Genomic DNA, 15,977 nt, shown 5'->3' with positions numbered 1-15,977 from the left:
GTGACTTCAATATCAATTAAATATTGTGCCTCCGAAGTACCTTACTGGTGTGTACTACTTGTTATATGAAAGTTATGATATGCACTTACCGAACAATGTTTGCTGATTTTTATTCAGAACTACACAGTGGCTTGTAAACATTACCAGTACAATATACAAATTTTCCGACTATAGATAATTAGTGCTACACACGCAGAATCAGGACTGGTCTCTACTTCAGTATAAACATTCTTTATTCAGCATGACTCCCATGTGAGATTTTGCTGTTGACATTCCCACAGTAGGTATGGTAATCTAGACAATGGTGTGTTACCTCAGTATAACAATGGCAGCATACTTGGCCCTGCAGCAACAGGTGCATATAATAGGGTTGTTTTCCACATGTAAAGAAAATGATACCATTTGGCAATCACTTCAGTGACATCACCAAAGATGTGACATCACTTTTAGCCATGTTACAAAAGTTAAAAACACTTTGACTTCATGATTCCACTTTCCCTCTCCCACTACCACATAGTTTCAGAATGGGTCACTGCCTTTGAAGTTAGCATGCCGTATTTTAAGTTTTTCATATTTATACGTTTGTATTGCAAATATCTGTAATTTTGTTGATACATCACACTAAGATTCTCCCCAACACAAGTTGTTTTCAGTATGGTTTACTAGGCTGTACTGGCTGAGTGTATGACAGTGGTTAGTTATCTGGTGAAAATAAATGGTGTTTCTAATATATGATGCAATGAAAAAATTTGTGAGTGATTAATGAAGTATTATTTAACTAAAGCGAGGTGATTTGTGGTTTCACAGAGGCTCACATTATTCTAAATATGGTGAAAATTAATGCAGCACTGGCAGTATATTCAGGTAATCAGATTCCAGAGTTGGAACGTCGAACACTCTTTAAATTGTAAGTTACACTCTTCAGTATTTTCTTTTTAAAAAGTGAATAATTTCAAATGCATTGTTAATGTGGGTAAATTAATTACAACTATCACAAAATTCTGGTTGGAGATTCAATCATACAAAATTTTTTACAATATCATGTGCATTTGTCAGTTATGTATTTTATGTAGAAGCACCAGTATGATAAATGTCATAGGAACATTGAAAACAAAAATAATTTATATGTTGGCATATTGCACAATTTATTAAGGACTATTAATTATAGGAACAACATTTTGTTAAAAGTTCTGTTGAAAAACGTACTTTGTTGACATTCCTGAAAACTTCTCTTTCTTCAGAACGCCTGGATATATACCAGCGATGTAGGATCATTTCCTGAAAAATTGGTGATGACAGCTGATGACAAACTATTGGATGTATTTTTATCCAGTCTTCACAAGAATTTATTTCTCTAAGATTTTAAATAAGGTAAGTGCAATTTTATGTACGATTTATAAGATTTTTTACTTGTTTGTCGAAATAGACATCTCATTGTGGAACAACTGGAGTACATTTTGGAGGAATCATTGTAATTGTAAATGTTTCTGATTTCTCATCATCCTGAAAGATTTCGTCTTATACTTCAGGTTTTGCTTCTCTGCCCCAAGAGTCCATAATTATCAGAAAACATTCTTGACCCACATGAGACTTCAAATACTGGTGGAGAAAGTCAGTTATGTTGTTAGCTTCCCAGATTTTTTAAGACATGATTACAAGATTTTTACAATTTTGCTCATGTTCTTTTACTGTTTTTTTGAACTCGGGGACCAAAGTTATCAGTTGTCTCCTGTAAATGAACGAACACTTGAGGTAGGCTGTTTCCAGACAGAGAGAGAGCATATTGCGGGGTATATGTATGTGTCACTTTATTCATGCCGTGTCTTTTGACGAAAATAGTTTTGCTTCCTTTGACAGACAGAGCCATGTTGCACACCTACTGATCAACTGATACTGACATCCTGAAAAGAGGAAACAAGAGAAACAGAAGTATTTTGTCAGATAATCGTAAAATTAGAGAGCTAAATGAATTTTTAAACACCTACAATAAATACCTGTCTAGTCAGTGTTGATAACAAAATCTTTGTTGAAATTTGGTATCAATTTTAACGTCTGGGTTCGAAAAGTGTCTGTAGCAGCCAAGATTTCTTGATCATCTCTGTTTCTTTTCTTGAGACAAATGTTGTCACTTTTTGCTGACGAATTTTGTGCTTATTTTTGATCTATGAACCCAGCTGTCAGAAGCTTTAAATTTAAAATCTGTAAACTATTGTGCTTCTGCTATGAACAAAACGAGCATATGTCCAGAAACTGATTGCTGCATACTTATCAAATTGATTGCCTCCTTTTTTTATTTCTTCTTCCAGTTGGGATAAATATTCCTTCTTTCTTAACCAGCTGCATCCTATTTTTGGTAATGTTTGTAGTTTCCACATAGAATGAGCACTTTCGATATTAAGAACGTTAAATTTTTTAATCCAAAGAAAGACAACCTACTTCTTTTGCCTTCTTTTCTTCTGATTCATATTCATTACATGAGCTGTTCTCTTTGTACTTTTCGAGAGGTTTACCTTCACAGTTTTCACTTTCATGAGCAAGTTCATCATCAGGTACACGTATTTTTTCAGCCAACATGTCCATAGTACTTCTGTAAATTCCTTCACCCATCAACAGTGCTTCACAAGAAACTGTAGTTCAAGATTCAGTTGCAATCAAATTATTTGCAGCAAGCAAGCTTTTGTAATAAACAACCACATCTTTCAACATCACCTTCAGCAATTCACTGTATGATGAACGTGCAGCTTCTGATACTTTCCTGCTTCCCTCAGCGATGGACATTCTTAAATCGCAGTACTGTAAAAATTCTGATAATATTTCACAGTACAGAACGTTTCAATCTCTGCAAAAGTCAGGAATGAGCTGGCACTGTAGCAGGTAAGGTCCATTGCTCGATTAGTTCTGTGGCAGGCTTGCCACTTTCTGATCATCTGCTCATTTGTATGTACAACTAGGTCAACAGCTATACTCTGATTTTACATGAAGACGCCAGTTCCTTGAATTTACAAAGAATATTTATAACTGTAACACAATTTTCTAATAACATTATAATGACAGTAATTAATGCTCTAGTTTACTTCCATTAAAAAGTATTTGAAATTATTCATCTTTATAAAAGAAAAATATTGACGAATGTAATTCTCATTTTAAGTATTCTGTGACAGCCATTTCATAAACAAAATTAAATTATTTATGATTTAACTGATAATACTTTACGTCATTAACTTTTGTTAAAATTTGTTATAATTTTTAAAACAATTAAGAAAACGAAATAAAATGGAGCCTGTAGATAGGATCGAAACCGCGTCAGCCATATAACATTTTCTTTTGCATTTTGTTCGTTATTTTCGTTGTATTTGGTCATAGTGGACCTCACATGACTTCCGTTGAACTTCGATGTTGATCCCTTCGCTCGGTTTCTTTTATTACACAGAGCAGCCAGCTCTCTGACCGAATACTTTGAGCTACCATGCCAGTGTCATTCAAGAGCGCTATTTATTGAGCTATTTCACCTAACTGCTGGAACGCTAATCTAGCTATGATTAAAACTTAAGAATTCTTTTTCTCAGAATTTTCTGGGTAGCGCACTTTACGGCAGCCCTGAGGTATACTACCAACCTGTTAAGTCTCATCCTGAACTGAATTTCCGAGATCGATAGGTCCTCTTGTAAGAGTATTTTAACATGCAGACTCCCACCCCATCTTGCCTGTAGTTGGTCCTGCGGTAGTAAGAACCGGTTATACAAATTGACCATTCATTTCTCGCTCACAGCCACAGAACATACATCACATGTTATATACACATTGTTTCATAAACGTACACATAGCCCATAGAGCTGCTATAGCCACTTATCTAACAATGGTTTTGATTCAGTCCCAGGAGTAATATCAGACTTTACATGTAAGAAAAATCTTACCAGAATACATGCTAGAGTGTGACTGAAATGAATTTTCGGAGAAGAACACTTCATTTCTAGTGGAAAATAAACACAAATATGCTATTGCAACATCTTAGTGTTTCTGCTGTTGGTATACATACTGCAGGGCTCTTGATGGTAGTAAACCAAATATGATTGAAACTGAAACTATCAGCTTTCAGGTTAACACACACATCCCTCTACTCTACAATTAAGTCTGCCACCACACCACAATGTAAATTCTGCCTTTCAGGTGAAATCATACATCAACAAAGAAAGTGCAGAAGCACTGTACATATCAAGGAAAGAAATGACTATCAGCTGTAAAACCAGAATATCAAGAAGGGGCCAGACACAAAACGCGGGTATTTCGTATCCTCTCATCCCCAATCAAAATTCACAATTCAGACGAAACCTTTAGCAAGATTTCAAAATAAAAGGGGCAAATTTGTTGTACAGTATATCAACTCCAAGTTGGCCATACCCACCCAGCCCTGAATCGGTACAAGTCGGCAATGAGTTATCGGCCACTATCTGGTCAGCCACACCTTCAAATATGCCCGCAGCCAATGCCGCCACCGCGTTTCCTACAGCCAACACCGTGGCCTAAGGGCGCTAACATGAAAGATTACGCCACTGCCAATGCGATGCAACCACTCCCTCTCCGGAGCAACAGTGGCGGGTGTACTTAAGATTGAACATTCACACATGTTTTGCATGGTTGCCAGTTAAATAACATTTACAGACTTTCATAGTGGCCAGGGCTCGACATCTTCTGAATGGACATTGTGCTGAAGAATGACAGATTTATAAATCTTTTGTATCTGTATATATTTCTACACTCAAATCTACAGTTAGCAGCTAATGCTGCAAATACAGCAACAAAGTTAAGTATTATTTTTACTATTTGATACCAGATGTAGAATAAATTAATATTTGAATTCTCTGTTCATGGATAGCATCTGTTCCTCGCTCCTGTATTCACTAGAGAACCACTCAGTATGCAAGAAGTCATATCAGACTGGCGACGAGAAAAAGGAAGTGGAACAATGAGCTTTGGACATCAGAGCAGGACACGATTTTTCTTTCCATTGAATTTCTTTGTGTGTATGTGTATGTATGTGTGTGGGGGGGGGGGTTATGTGTTTATTGAGCTGAAATACGTTGGTGAAATATTGAAGTTCAGATATTTAGGGAATCACGTCAAACCTGGGAGAGGAATATGTAAGTGCTGATTAGTGTCTAACATCTCTTGTTCAGTTTCAGAGTCAACAAATAACAGACCTGCTGTCAACAGTTCCTTGCCTCGTACAAGCACAAGCAGACCAGCAGCAAAAGGCGCCAGAAGCTAAAGAAGGAATTCAGCTGCTGGCTCTGCCCTTCTGGCAATTCGATGAGATGAAGGAGACATGGAGAGAATACATAACACTGCTAAATCAACATTTCGACGCTTACAAGACCACGGCTGAATTACGACGTGCTTTTTACTTTTCATGTGTAGGAGTTGCTATTATTCAGAATCTATCAAAGCCGAGATCGAGGGCCGAAATTCTAAAACATCACAGCCCTAACCTTAGGAAAGTGCTTAAAGTTACTGATGCACGCTAAGTTAAAGATTTTGCTGAGTAAGATTTCTGTCTATCAGTTATCGCTTCATTTGAGACAAACACCTCATGCCCCAGCTACAGCCCTGACCCCAGCACTCGAAAGTCAGCACAGCATAAACAGTGTTGGACACACTACATGCTGCGTTTGCCGCACCTGCGCGACGGTAATTACACTGCCCTAGTTCCATGCAAAGGGAAGTCATGTGTGAAATGCTTTATCAATTGTGATCGGAAGAATTTCTTCTTCAGACAAGACTAATTCAATTTTTGGAGTCACATGGGACATGCGAAACCGGCCTATATGCAGAAGACTAGAAAGCCATCCTCAGTTTCATATGGGTATAATGCAAAGCAGGAGCAGATGGTAATCAATGCCATTTCACATTCAAATTATGCACCTCCTTCTGCTCAAAAACCAGACACGCGAAGACACAGAACATGCATACAGACGCATTTAATGCTTATACCAAATACATAAAAAGAGCTCTCCCAATCACTAAATTTACGAAAGTGCTCTAGTGCCCATGCAGAAACAGAGAACAGTCTTTCACCACACAGAATGAACCGTTTATTCAAAGATCACATCACAAACTGTGGGTTACATGGCAAATTTGTAACCATTAAATACCTTTTCAGCTAGATACTGGAGCTCCTGTAACGTTACTTACCCTGGATACGTATGAAAAAAATTGGCCGACCACCTATGCAAACATCAAGACTGCATCTCACCGCCTATAATGGTGACATCATTTCTATGCTTGAAATGTGCAACTTACATGCTAAATACAGGGCTATTACAAATGATTGAAGCGATTTCATAAATTCACTGTAGCTCCATTCATTGACATATGGTCACGACACACTACAGATACGTAGAAAAACTCATAAAGTTTTGTTCGGCTGAAGCTGTACTTCAGGTTTCTGCCGCCAGAGCGCTCGAGAGCGCAGTGAGACAAAATGGCGACAGGGCCGAGAAAGCGTATGTCGTGCTTGAAATGCACTCACATCAGTCAGTCATAACAGTGCAACGACACTTCAGGACGAAGTTCAACAAAGATCCACCAACTGCTAACTCCATTCGGCGATGGTATGCGCAGTTTAAAGCTTCTGGATGCCTCTGTAAGGGGAAATCAACGGGTCGGCCTGCAGTGAGCGAAGAAACGGTTGAACGCGTGCGGGCAAGTTTCACGCGTAGCCTGCGGAAGTCGACGAATAAAGCAAGCAGGGAGCTAAACGTACCACAGCCGACGGTTTGGAAAATCTTACGGAAAAGGCTAAAGCAGAAGCCTTACCGTTTACAATTGCTACAAGCCCTGACACCCGATGACAAAGTCAAACGCTTTTAATTTTCGGCGCGGTTGCAACAGCTCATGCACGAGGATGCGTTCAGTGCGAAACTTATTTTCAGTGATGAAGCAACATTTTTTCTTAATGGTGAAGTGAACAGACACAATGTGCGAATCTGGGCGGTAGAGAATCCTCACGCATTAGTGCAGCAAATTCGCAATTCACCAAAAGTTAACGTGTTTTGTGCAATCTCACGGTTTAAAGTTTACGGCCCCTTTTTCTTCTGCAAAAAAAACGTTACAGGACATGTGTGTCTGGACATGCTGGAAAATTGGCTCATGCCACAACTGGAGATCGACAGCGCCGACTTCATCTTTCAACAGGATGGTGCTCCACCGCACTTCCATCATGATGTTCGGCATTTCTTAAACAGGAGATTGGAAAACCGATGGATCGGTCGTGGTGGAGATCATGATCAGCAATACATGTCATGGCCTCCACGTTCTCCTGACTTAACCCCATGCGATTTCTTTCTGTGGGGTTATGTGAAAGATTCAGTGTTTAAACCTCCTCTACCAAGAAACGTGCCAGAACTGCGAGCTCGCATCAACGATGCTTTCGAACTCATTGATGGGGACATGATGCGCCGACTGTGGGAGGAACTTGATTATCGGCTTGATGTCTGCCGAATCACTAAAGGGGCACATATCGAACATTTGTGAATGCCTAAAAAAACTTTTTGACTTTTGTATGTGTATGCAAAGCATTGTGAAAATATCTCAAATAATAAAGTTATTGTAGAGCTGTGAAATCGCTTCAATCATTTGTAATAACCCTGTATATTTTCGGCGTGGATGCCTTTGGTCCTTCGGACTAGACATACAGAATAATGTGCATGCCATTGACACAAACCTTTCCCATGCCACAATTTAACAGCTTTGTGACAAATATTAACAATTGTTTGATTGCACTCTAGGATGTGCAAAAGATTTTCACCCTCGTGTTATGCTGGAAACTAATGCACAACCGAAATTTTGCTGAGTACATGCTGTGCGACATGCATTAAGTGATAACATACTACAGAAATTCAGACTGGAATCCGTTGGTGTCTTAAAACCTATTTTGGCAAGCCAGTGGCCATTGCCCTTAGTTGTCGTTCGTAAACGAAATGGGAAGAATCGTCTTTTTATCGTTTTCAAACACATGGTAAATTTGCAGTTACCATTGAAAGAGAGACAAAATAAATTTTTGTTGTGAATACTCTTATCCACTTATTTGAAAATCAACACCTGCCTCTTGGAAGTGCCTCTGCATCTGCACTGCTCCAAAAATTTCTCAAACAAGTAACACCCATGATCCGTCTTGTTTTAATTTTGTTTATCTCTGGACAAACACTCAAATGAGACCATAAAAATTTGAACAGTATTTTTCAAGTTTTAAACTAGGCTAGACTCAAATGTATCCTGCAGAAATGTTCTTTTCTCAGCAAACGACCAAGTACTTAGGGTATATCATATACAGAAATGGTTCTCGTCCTTCAACAAAAAATTGTAAGCAATTCAGCAATTGCCTTCCACTTACAATTAATGTGAACTGTTAGCTGTTCTTGCAAAATTGAATTACTACACAAAGTTCAATCTTATTCCAGGTCAAATTGTCGTGCTTGTTAACCACCTCAAATCTAAAATATTTCCATTCAATTAAACAAAAACTATGAACAAACTTTCCAAAAACTGAAAAATGCATTGCTTCATCAACCTTGCCTTATCTATTAAGATCCACTCATACCACTTGTGCTTGCAATCAATGCCTCATAAAATGGCATCAGAGCACTTTTATCCCACAAAATTGGAAAAAAATGCCCCATTGCATTTGCTTCCAAAATTTCAACAGTGCTCACATTAAGTATAGTCAGCTGGAGAAGTAAGCCCTGGATATAATGTATGGTGTCATAAAATTTCACCTTTAACTGTAGTTCAAAAAATGGTTCAAATGGCTCTGAGCGCTATGGGACTTAACATCTGAGGTCATCAGTCCCCTAGAACTTAGAACTACATAAACCTAACTAACCTATGGACATCACACACATCCATGCCCGAGGGAGAATTCCAACCTGCGACCGTAGCGGTCAGGTGGTTCCAGACTGTAGCACCTAGAACCGCTCGGCCACACTGGCCGGCTTTTAACTGTAGTGCAGAAAATTTTATTATATGAATCTTGCCCATTTTTTATATTATCATGATGACTGTAATTTGTCAGAAATAACAAAAGTGTGCATTTTTATATGTATAAAATTTTTAAAGGATTCTCACAAAATTAAAAATTTTCAATTAATTTCTATTTTGAATGGCACATGTCAAACTCTTTTTCCCATTAAAATTGTATAGGCTACAGTAGCAGGAATTTTACCATTAAAAGTTGCATATAATTTCAGTTTTTTGTTTTCTCATAACTTTTTTTCTTTGACTCATATTTATGACATAATTCATATGACATAATACTTAATAAAATTATGTGGATTGATAACAATATCTCCCTTTAGTAGTGTCACTCATTTGAAATCACCATATGGATCTTAAGCTTCTCAAATATTATTTCGCAGAACTAGACTCCACCTTACTTGATGAAAATTTTCATTTCTTCCAATCTTTAACTAAATATTCTGAAATATAACTTTATCAAATAATGAAGACTCAGTTAATTGTTTATTTTTCTTTTCCTTTCAAAAACAATAAAAATAAAATAAGGCATTCTGCTGAATTATAATTAATTGTAACATCTGTTATAAAAGTATTTTTTACTACTTTATAAAGTGATTTCTGTAATTTGTAATTCAACTTAAGGTACTTTCTCATTTAATGAAAAAGAATAAAATTAATAATTTTAATTTTCTCATTTATAATGATCCGAATTTATTAAAAATTATATTATAACATTATTTTTAAGTACCTAATAATTTTGAGAATTCTCAGAACCAAGCCATTTAACTAAAACTTCATTATCTTTCTTTTTTATAACTATTTCGAGAAGATATACCTCTGTATTTTGATTACAAAATTTCCTACATCCTCTCGATTGAAGTCTCTTTATTTGTATGTCACTGGATTGTAATAAATGATATTGTAAATTCCGAACATTTCTGTTGACCAGTTGGCTGTATAACGTTTTTCAAAAATTCTCCATTAATTGATTTGCTCTTATTTTATCACCTTTTTTATATTTTGGCTGTAATTCTACAAAATTTGTTGCATTAATACATTGCAATAATCTTTTTCATTTTCTTTCACTTCATTTCAAGGCTTCATTTTTACTGTCAACTGTTTTGTCTTATATTTACATATGTTAATTAATAAACTAAATCAGTTCATTTATAATTCCCAATCACACTAAATTTTTCTACGTTTTTTCTTGTAATATTCAATTAAATATATCATCAGCAGACATACTTAATTAAGTAAAAGTTGAATAGCGAACATTTTTTCATAAGTTTTAAATTGATTAATCATTATCTGTTTTGCTTTAAATTTTTTCAATAGATTCTAAGTTACTTTTACTAGTATTAACTCTAGTTGCAATACCCCAAACAAATAATCAAAAAACATTGATTATAGTCAATAAATATTTATATCCTTTATTTATTTTAGAAACTGCTTCAAAATTACCAGCACCCTTTTCAACTAAATCTACTTGCCATAAATCATCCACACAAGAAAATTACATTTCCTCTGACTGATGACCTCAGACATTAAGTTGCATAGTGACAGAGCCAGAGCCTACATTTACTCCATTAAAATTCCTCACTCATTTACACAATTCGTTAATACTTACTTCACGAATATTATGTTGTAAACTATTTCATACAATTCCTTTATCAAATTTATTAGTTAAGTTTTGTAAATTGAACAAATTCCTTCAATTCTTTTTCTTACATTTTTGTTATTCCTCTTTAGGAAGATGTGTTTCAGGTATGTTTATACATTTTAGACATCAAATATGATTGTCTTCAAGACGAATAAGTTTTGCATTTATACTGTATAAAATTTCTCCAATATAAAAATTTTTTCAAGTTTAATGGGTTAGTTTTAACTTTAACTTTCAAGTTTACAGTTAGAAAATTTGATTTAAGTAATATTTTTGTTGATTGGATTTCTTTCGTTATTTCATAGCTGCTATCAACCACAGTTAACGATACATCAAATTATTTAATTATAGAATTTTTTAAAAATGTAACAACTACTTTGTAAGGGTAAATTCATACTCAAAATTATGATATTATTGTTCATTTCTAGTCATAAATGAACATTCTAATGTTTGTTCACCATAGACCATTTTTTATAATCCATTAAATTTATTGCATCAAAATGAAGCGTTGGATTGTTTTATTTATCTTTAAATGATAATCTTCTATAACAATATGAAAAACTGTACTTTTCATAAAATTAGCTAAAATCTTTTCAGTTCTTTTAAAGTCTTTTTCAAAAATATTGTTTGGAACAGTGTCATAACCACTAATTGGAACACTAACATCTAATAAATACTTATTTTTAAAAGTAACATAAGTCTCAGCTGTCTGAAAAAGTAACCTAAAACATTACAAATCTGTTGAATCGGATTTTCTGCATTTAGATCTATTTCATCTTTTGTTTTTTTTCTCTAATTCACGTATATTAATTTTTATATAAGTGTTTGATTCTATTTCTGATTCATATGTAGTTAATTTTATTATTTTTAGACTTACTTTAATATTAGTTCTTCTAATCCATATTTATAATTATTGTATTAATTTTAATTCTAATTCTCCTAGATTTATATTTTTATTAATATCATTATTAATATATTACTTTTATTTTATTTACAAAAACGACCATTTAGTAAATTAAAAATCTTAATTTTTATAATGCTCTGAAAATTATTTTAACACACGTTGTCATAAGTGGCAGTAATGAATTTACCAAAATATTGTATCCTTTCATGATTCAGGAAATAATTTTTAACAGATAATAAACTAACCTTTTCGTGATTTCCCAACAAATGAATTAAAAACAATTTTCGGTTATTTGATTATAATAACATTTACAATGATTACAAAATCATTAGTATTATCTAAATTAATTATGGAAGATTCAATTTATTATCTATTTAGTAATTCATCAACCACACAAACTCACCTAAAACGTTTAATTTTTCATTATTTGGCAACATTTTCTATATCGAAATTTGATGAAGTCTTATTCACTTTTTTAATATTATTTGACCTTTCTTGCATCAGTTACACTCCTTTCCATTACTAAATTAGGTTTATCTTGTTCATTGAAATCCTTATCTGTTTTCTTTATTCATCGGTGTACATACTACTGTACCAGACAGTGCATAACAGTAGCTAAATATAGTGAAGCAGCCAATAACAACGATAAAAACAATCTTCATCTTTTGTTGATCCAGAACCTGGTTTTTCTTTTTTTCTAAAATGTTTAGTAAATTTTTTCATACTTTGAATAGTTATCGTTTGCATCAATTAAAATTATCAATATAAAAATTTGTTTGTTATTACTTTTTATTTTTCCAGGCAGCAATTTGTAATCAGTTGCACAACCTTTTATTTAATTAGATTAAAATTTTTAAACCATGATTAGAAGGTTGAATTTTAAAAAATATTGTTTAACTAAATACTTAAAAAAGCAATTTAGTTTGGTTATAATTTTGAAATTCACAATAAAAAATTTATAAAAACACACTATTTTAATTAATATCTATAAAATTAAAAACAAAAATTATTAAAAGCATATTCTTTGCATTAGAATTGTATAAAATTTGGATTCAAAACTTATAAGAAACATTTTACTGAACATAATTCAAAAAATTATTACGTTCAACAGCTATTATCGATGCCCATTCCTATTTTCGTTTTCCTCAAACTGCAGTTCCTGGTAATTTTTCGCCAAATGAAGCATCTTCGGCACATATACATTTATCTACAGTTAAATGAAGTACTTCATCCACTTCGTTTTTCTAAATCTTTATTATCTCTATATGAAATTTAGTACTTTTACGAGCTGTCTCTGATGCTTTTATACCTTAGTAGCCTTTCAGTATTCTGTTTCTTATATTTTGTTCCTGGACCACAATAATTATTAGCAGGAAGACTGATTTGAGTAGATAATTTATTGTTTAAATAATAATTTATCTTCTTCAGTACTTTTCCACATATGAAATTGTGTGACGTAAATTATTCAAAACCTTAGTTAGATAAGGAATTACTGTACATTTTTAATAATAAGATCGTGAAGATAATTTTCTAACATTTTAGTTATTCCAACTATTTCATTATAGTAATCATATTTCACCTAGTTCTGCATGAATCATATCACTAATGTAACGGTTAATAGAGGGACATTATCCAATAAAATAATTTCGATTGGTTTTTCTACAAATATTTTAATAAAACTTTGACCAATTTTTAATCTAAACTCGAATCTGAATCCAAATCTGCTGAAAACATTTTTGAAAAATTAACATTGTTGACTTCGTTTACAAAATGTTTACTTCAAAAAATCTTATGTTAGTTCTTAACACTTCTCGATCGTATTTCAGCTTTTTTACCTTTAAGTACTTTTTCACACTCATTGAATAAATTTTGCTTTTCTAATTCGCTTAAAGTAAAACATAAATCATATTGTATGACCACCGGTATATCATTAAATTCTTGTAAATAATGTTGTTACTCATGAGGAACAGTTTCTTTTTATCTTCTTTATTTTCTTCATCAGATTTTAAAATTGAATGTTCTATAGTTTTGATTCAATCAATAACACATTTATCTTTTTTTAATAGTTTTCATATTAAATTCTAGATTTTATTCCATTTCTTAAAATTCCTCTCTTTATGGTTCTTTTATCTTCCCATTTAGTTCAGCTTTTTTAACAACCTGCGCATCATATTTGTTCAGCATTAATGATTTCTTCTATAATGTTGTACATTTAACATTTATATTATTGCCAAATGTTTTAAGTTTTTTGTTTTGTTTTTAATTTCCTAAAAACGTTTTTAATCTTTGCACTTAAAAATTATTTAACATTTATATTTATTACAGTTTTTTATTTCCTGTCTTTCCCTTTGTTTGGTTTTCTAGTCATGTGTATTGTAATCAAATCAAATTTATCATCATTCCAACATTTAGTAGATACTTCCCTAAAATTGTCAATTTAAAATAGCCATTCTCAAACTCGTGCGTATGATTTAAATTCGTACCATGTTATTTAAAAATCTTTAGATAATTAAAATCAAATGCAACTAATTGTTTTCTTCTTGTGAGTATATTTAAGCTAAATAAAAAGAATCTATTTCTGTATCTCTTGCTCTAGAAATATATTCCTTAGGTTCATATTGATTTTCTACAGTAAAATCATCAAACAAAACAACTGAACTATCTCCTCATCCATCTAATGTAATAGTTCATCATTTTCAGTAACACCAGAAATTTTTTCATTATGTTTATTTTCAATGTTTTCGCATTATATTATAAGGTCTGAGAATTTTGGTTGATGTAAACTTTAAAAAGAAATATATAGATGATTAATTTTATGTCAATTTTTCCATCCAGGAGTTAAAATGTGTTTACGACTAATATCGTTTTTCCTCAGCCACTTTTGGCTATTATTGCGCATTCAATAAAGATCGTTAAAAATTTTTCACTTTTATTTTTTAATGTTTTCTGGAATTCTTCATTTTGCTTCCTAAGCGGTTCTTTTTATTTAAAATAATTTTTAATAATGTTAAATGAGACACTAATTCAATTAAATGTAATTCATCATTTCCTAAAAAAGATAAACAGTTCCTATAAGTGATAACTATACAAATTTTGCAGTAGTTGATTATTACACAATTATTTTAACTCTAAATATTACTTCAAGAAATAAAAACTTACTTTATGAGCAAAAACTAAAGTAATGCAATTGGTCAACACTGTTTAATAACTGAAGAAAATTTTATTCATGTACAAACCAAATATTCATAGAAAAAATTAAGAAAATTTAAATAAAGTTGGAGAGTGTGTTATTAAGTTATATATTGATATAAGTGTACTGGAAAAAATTTAGGATTTACTGAACAAATTATTGAAGATAGTCAAAAACTGTTGCTGACAACTTACCATACCTTTTGAATTAATAAATTAGAATTTTGTTTTATCTGGTGGGATTTTTGTAGAAAAAGAAACTTATTTTCATCAAGAAACTAATATTATTTTAAATCTAATTTATGAAATTGTTTTTCCTGTTATTTATTAACCCTAATATCCTTTATTTTCTCCATTTTGTGGGACACGAAGTTCAGGTTAAAAATAAATATAAATGATAAATATAATAATTGACATATTTTAATGGCGCTACTGTAACAGTTCATATACAAGTGACTTAATTATATTAAAATTATTACAGTGTAAATTTTTCATTATATAAATGCAAACATTTATTAAGAAGGACACCAATGTAACCAATTGTAATTCATGTAAGAAAATAAATGAGATTGAATTAAGTTTTTAAAAAAATATTACTACTTGCGAGTTTTTAAATTGTATGTATTGTGGAAAAGTTTGCTTATGATTCAGTAGCGAAATTTAATTACTTTTTTCAGATAGATAAAATGAAGTAATTATTGCATATGATTTTAACTACCTGAAATTGTAAATATTAGACTAAAACATAAATACAAAAATAATCAGAAAGATTGTTGTGATGTTTACACCCAACAACTTATTAAATCTAATAAATTTCATTATCTTCAGAATCTAATACATTTTTAATTTTATAAATCACTTCTCCCAAACCTCACTTTTAATTTTAAAGAAATTATTATAAATAATTGTGTTTCCTTATGAACTAGACTGAAATTAAGAGCAATTCTAATTTTTTTTTAAAAGTAGTGAGTTAAAATTATTTTTTTTGTATTATTGTGATTAATAAGTTGATAGTAGTAGAACAACTAGAAAAAAATGAATATACAAAAATTACTACTTATAAGTATACTCAAAAACCTTCTGTCTTGTTTATGGCATTTTTTAATGTTTATTTTTAAATTGGATAATTATTAACCAATTTCACAAATTTCTAAAATATTTCACCTAATTCAGGAATATTCAGAGACAAGTAAGAATAATGTTCGCAATCGGTTA

The sequence above is a fragment of the Schistocerca cancellata genome, chromosome 4, assembly GCF_023864275.1.
Source record: "Schistocerca cancellata isolate TAMUIC-IGC-003103 chromosome 4, iqSchCanc2.1, whole genome shotgun sequence".
NCBI classification, from domain to species: Eukaryota; Metazoa; Arthropoda; class Insecta; order Orthoptera; family Acrididae; genus Schistocerca; species Schistocerca cancellata.
The sequence above is the reverse complement of the archived record's forward strand: the minus strand, read 5'-3'. Positions refer to the sequence as shown.